This window comes from Microtus ochrogaster, linkage group LG7_11, assembly GCF_000317375.1.
Source record: "Microtus ochrogaster isolate Prairie Vole_2 linkage group LG7_11, MicOch1.0, whole genome shotgun sequence".
Taxonomy (NCBI): Eukaryota; Metazoa; Chordata; class Mammalia; order Rodentia; family Cricetidae; genus Microtus; species Microtus ochrogaster.
In genome coordinates, this window is record NC_022032.1 from 9670447 (window position 1) to 9675881 (window position 5435).

The window sequence follows — 5435 nt, forward strand, 5'->3', positions numbered from 1 at the left end:
TTTGAAATGTATAAAAGTGCTTGTGAGTAGGGACCGAGGGAGCCTGGAGGATAATGTGGACCTTGTTGTGCTGATGGCTGCCTGCTAAGCTAAGGTGTGCTAATTGGAGAGCCATAGGTCACTTTTGCTGGAGGCAAAGGGGATGAAGTTTTGCTAAACAAGTTCCTGAGGATTGCTGGCTTTTGTTTGATCCCCGGAAATCCTCCTATAGTCCAGACTGAGTTCATTTCTGGATCTTTGGACGATCTTTTAGAGTTTGGGGAATTGGAGCTTCCTTTGGACCTGACAAAGACATAGCTATAAAAAAGCTAGCTCCTCCATCAGTAGTATCCTCTCTTGGTAGAGACAACTGAGGCCGAGGGAAACTTCAGCTACAGAGTATGTGAGCACTAGCTAAGGCTGTATGAACGGGAAAGGATAGTTCTTTCAGGATGGGCCAAAGATTTTGTTCTTCCCTACCCCCACCCCCATCTCATATTGTCTCAGAATTCAAAAATTTTTTCTAAGACAATTCACAGGTATGGAAAGAGCCCGTGTTTGAAGCGCAGAAGCCGAGTTCTATGTCTGAGTTTGCTTTTGCTAGGCTGTTTTGTTTGTTTCTGTTTTTCACTTGTTAAAGAATTAGTGGAGTAAGAGATTCTAAAATTTAGGTGCTGGTGAGTGGCATTTAAGGTAAAGTCAAAAAGCCTGGTGTGGAGCACACGTCTGTAACGCTTAGACTCAGCACTCGGGAGGCTGAGGCAGGAGGAACTCTGTAACTTTGAGGCCAAAATAGTCTACGACTCAAGTTCCAGACCAACCAAGGCAACAGAGTAAGTCCTTATCTCAAAAAAACCAAAACAGCTGGGCGGTGGTGGCACATGCCTTTAATCCCAGCACTCGGGAGGCAGAGGCAGGCGGATCTCTGAGTTCGAGGCCAGCCTGGTCTACAAAGGGAGTTCCAGGATAGGCTCTAAATCTACAGAGAAACCCTGTCTCGAAAATCCAAAAAAAAAAAAAAAAAACAAACCAAAACAACCCCCTCCCCCCAAAAAATGTTGATAATGTGGCCAGCTGAATGAGACTCCAGAGCCTGTTGGAGGATTTGTTCCTAAGCTCTGACTACCTGCCAAGAAAGGAGTCTTCGCGCTCTGAGAGCAGTGGATCTTGGAGTAAAGTTGCCAGCAGCCTCCAAGCGGCCTCCGGTCGTCATGGAGACTCGGCATGCCACAGCAGGCTCCGCCTTTCATGGGGCCACGGGGCGGGGCACGCAGTGACGCACGTGCGTTTTCGGAGCGGCGACGCGGTGGTTGCCGGGAGCGAGCGTCCAGCCGCCCGACCAGGAAGTGGAGGGCGGAGCGGGCTCGGCGGCCAGTGGCTGGACGCCCCTCGGTAGGTCGGCGCTGGGCGTGCGCGCGGCGGCGGCGGGGGCCGCGGACGAGGGGCGGGAAGCGGAGCCGCGGTGGGCGGCCGGGCTGCCGGGCGGGTGTGCGTGCGGCCGAGGCGGAGGCCGGGAGGCGGCGCGGGCTGCGGGCGCTGAGGTAGGAGCCGCGGCGGCGGGCGAAGCGGCGAGTCCCCCGGGAGACGCGGCTTCCGAAGGGACGCGCGTGGACGCCACACCGCCGCCGAGCGGTTCGCCAAGCCGAGCACCCCGAAAGGGGCTCGCTTCCAGCCAGCTTTGTCTTTTAGGCCGGAGGTCCAGAAGGCAAACTTTTGGGTTGGAGAGCGGGAAGATTCCCGGTGGGCTAGCGGGTTGTGCGGCCCCTGGACCCCCTAAGTTTACGTTAGCAGGCGAGCGCGGCGTGTGTAGAGTAGAAGTGGGGGGACCACGGCGTCCCCTCCCGACTGGCGTCTGCCCTGCCTTTTCTAATCCTGCTGAACTTGAGTTGGGTGTTTTCTGCGGAGTCGGGAAGCATTTTCCAGATCGGAACGCTTAGGTCCGTTTCTTGGTGCGCGCTGGTGCCAGGGACACCCGGGAGGCGCGGGCCAGCAGAGAAAGCAAAGATAGGCTGAAAGATGGCAGGTTCTGGGGTGGAAAGAACTGGGCAGTGGAGCCTGAAGATGTTCAGTTTTACCTTCTCAGTATCTGTGCCCTGCGAAACGTCCCAACTCTCAGTTGGGTATCCTGTTTGGTGGTTTTGATTGCCCAAAATAATGAAAAGTGGACGTGAAATTTTGTCTGCCACACGGTTTAGCTCGCAGATGCTGCAAAAGGAGGGAAAGTTAGCTGGAACACGAAAGAGTTAGCTGCTCGTTCTGGGTGCCTTTGTTGGTACCACATAGGTCGCTTTTGTCTTAGAGTCCTTTCCGGATGGTTTCGAACTCTTGATCTCTTCCAGCTGTGATCTTAGTTGTGCTTCTCCAGTTCAGGTTTTATTTGTTAAAGTTAGGGATAGCACTAATGCCCAGTCTTTAGAACTGTGGGCTTTTTGTACTGTTAAGTTTTTGTAAATTGTACAGCTTCGAGCTGTCTTAAAGTCTTTATTAAAATCACCTGCCCTTACTAAGTAAAATAGAAATGTGCCCTGTTTTAGGAGTTGCAATCTGCCTGTTTCCTGTCTTCTCACTTGGGAAGTTTTTCTTATTCTCGTTTTCACACTTTTCCTCCTCCCAAGACTTCTACCTTCCTCACTTGCATATTTATAGTTGTTATTTCTTACCAAATACAACTAGAATAACAATTACTCTTGGGGAAAAAAAAAACTTCCTAACTACTTTCTCACTTGTGCAGTTGAGCCCAACGTGTACAACATTGGCAGCTTCCCTCCCCGCAAGAAACTGCCCAGATTTAGGAATTGAACTTGAGAGAAGCAGCTGTTTTACTTAGACCAGGAAATCGTCAACTCATGTTTCTTATAAGTGTTTTTCCTTCCTTCTTTCTTCTTTTCCCTTCTCCCTCCCTCCCTCCCTCCCTCCCTCCCTCTCTCCCTCCCTCCCCTCTCTCTCATCAAGATTAAATCTGAGGCTTCATGAATGCCCATCACAAGCTACTGTTAAGCTGTTTCTTCAGTTTCCATCTTAGTGTTTGTCTCGGGTTTTTTTTTTTTTGAAGCGGGGCTTCTCTGGTTGTCCTGGGACTCTGTAGATTAGGTGCTGCCCTAAACTCAGGTCACCTGCCTCTGCCTCTCAGTTTGCTGAGATTAAAGGCCTGTGGCACATCTTCTGGTTTTGTACTCCGTGCAACATATGGAAACAGTTAGGATTCTTCAGCTTCCCTGAATATGTGGAAGCAATAGTTAGTTATTCAGTAAAAACTGAATTTGGGGTTATGATGTGTTCCCAGGCTTAGCACTATGTTGTATGATGCCTAGCTCCCAATCCCTAATGACATCACAAGGGCACCATTGGTACTGCATTGTGTACTGGGTTGCTAGGCATTTATGTTCAGTAGAAAGGATGTATTAAATGCATTCTCAACTTAAAAAATGTCTTATCTGGTATAACCCCACTGAAAGTCAGGGGTCCTCTGTATAGCTGTCTTTCTCTTCCTTTCTGAACCACTAGTTCAGTAGTGTGAAATTCAGTCATAGGGGCAGGTATGAGCTTTTCTGAGACCCTCTGCAGGGTGCTAGGAAGAGCTAATAAAATTTTTCTAAGATTCTTGGTGATTAAACCAGGCGGCTTGGTGGCGCACGCCTTTAATCCCAGCACTTGGGAGGCAGAGGCAGGCGGATCTCTGAGTTCGAGGCCAGCCTGGTCTACAGAGGTAGTTTCGGGACAGGCTCCAAAGCCACAGAGAAACCCTGTCTCGAACTCGAACCCCCTACTCCCCCCCAAAAAAAAATCCTTGGTGATTCTTCTGGTTGTGTTGAGATTGCGTAAAATTGTAGAATTTTATAACTGGGAAGGAGGAAAACAAAATGATCATTTAGGTCTATGTCCTTCCAAATCAGGATTTTTCTTCCAGATTTCTTCCAAGGATTCCGTGTACCCCCCACCCCCTGCCGTGTCTAACTTGGTCCTAGTTGCCTAGAATTCTCTATGTAGACTAGCTAGAACTCTGCCTGCTTCTGCCTCCAGAGTGCTGAGATTAAAGGCATGCACCACTGTGCCTAGCTGCTGTAGATGTTTTAAATACTTTAACCCAGCTTCCTTAGTTAATAAGAGTACACTGGTTTTTAAACTACAACATTTTATTTATAGCAGCTCTGATTCCCTCCTGCCCTCCCTCCCTAAATTTGCTTCCTAGTTCTGTCCAGATTTTTGTTTCTAGAGCATTGGTCCATAGCAGAAATAATAATGTGAGCTCCAAGTGTGAGCCATATTTGTAATTAAAATTTTCGTGTTTGTGGTGCTGGGATTTTAACCCAGTGCACCATGCAAGCAAGGCAAGTATTCTGTCAACTATACTGTATCCCCAGCCAGAGACAGTGACGGAAATGCACCGAGAGATGAAGACAGAGAAACAAAGACACAGATGTGTGTTTATATAAATATATGTTTGTGTGTGCGTGCAAATTATTTATTGCCATTAAATTACAAATCTGAGTTTATGCACTGTGGCGAACACTGGTAATTTTCATCACTGGAGGTCATGTGTAGGCGTGTGGCTAACTGAGGGATATACTGCAGTCATTAAGGAAAAAGTCAAGAAAGTTTAGTACTTAATTTACAAAATTTTGTTCCCTTTGATTTTTATTGTACAAGTCCCAATAGATAATATGCATATTTCTACAGATGACTGCATATAAAAATATCAGTTGAGATTATTAAATTAGTCGCATATTTTGGACTGCTCTAAAGACAGCTGCTAGTGCTGATAAGGCAGCAGAGAGTTGGTGTGGGATTTCTTGGCTTTTTACAAAGTTGGCAAGGTTATTAAACAGAACATTTTGTGTTTTTCAGCAAAACTATCTGCTGATCTGTGGCTTGGCAGAAGTGGCTGGGACACTGTCCCTTCCAGATCTGGCTCTTGCTTTGCTAGAGAGGGTACTCTCTGTTCCTCTTTAGTTGATAAACTGATTAACTTAAAACATTTGTTACATGACATAAAATCAGAAGCCAGGTTCCAGGTTGTACCTTGTAGGCAAATCTCATGAATCTCAAAGTATAGCAACAGGATGAAAGTCGTCCACCCACTGATAATCTCTGGAGACTTCTAAATGCCACTGATGGCTGGAATGGGGAGACCCAGTTGGCAGCTGGGTTCTCCAGCTTACTCATGAGATAGTCCGGGAAGGACTTGCGCACCTCTACTCCAGCCGGGGTCATGCCACTCGAGGTGCAGCCACTGCTCTTCAGACCAGTGACACTCTATATATTTTTAAAAGGTAAAAATTGGTGAAATTGGCGCTGGAGAGATGGCTCAGAGGTTAAGAGCATTGCCTGTGTACTCATTCTTACGTTTATGAACATGAGCTGGCATGCACACACAATAACATTTTTAAATAATTAGTGAAATATATTATTATTATTATTATTATTTTTTTTTTTTGGTTTTTTCGAGACAGGGTTTC

General features: G+C 47.2%; 1 protein-coding gene across 5 annotated transcripts in view; it reads left to right on the top strand.

Annotated features, from left to right (window-relative positions):
* Window positions 1–1299: 1299 nt before the first annotated feature.
* The window catches only part of Gtf2e2 (general transcription factor IIE subunit 2), a 61600-nt gene continuing 57464 nt past the window's right edge, over window positions 1300–5435 (top strand). For 4 of the 5 annotated variants that reach the window (XR_001229288.2, XR_003378298.1, XR_001229290.2 and 1 more), the window contains exon 1: window positions 1300–1371. The gene's annotated coding sequence lies outside the window, so the exon portion shown is untranslated. Of the gene's footprint in view, window positions 1372–1442; window positions 1521–5435 lie in introns of those variants that run through there. The other variant, XM_005362516.1, reaches the window with a different exon arrangement.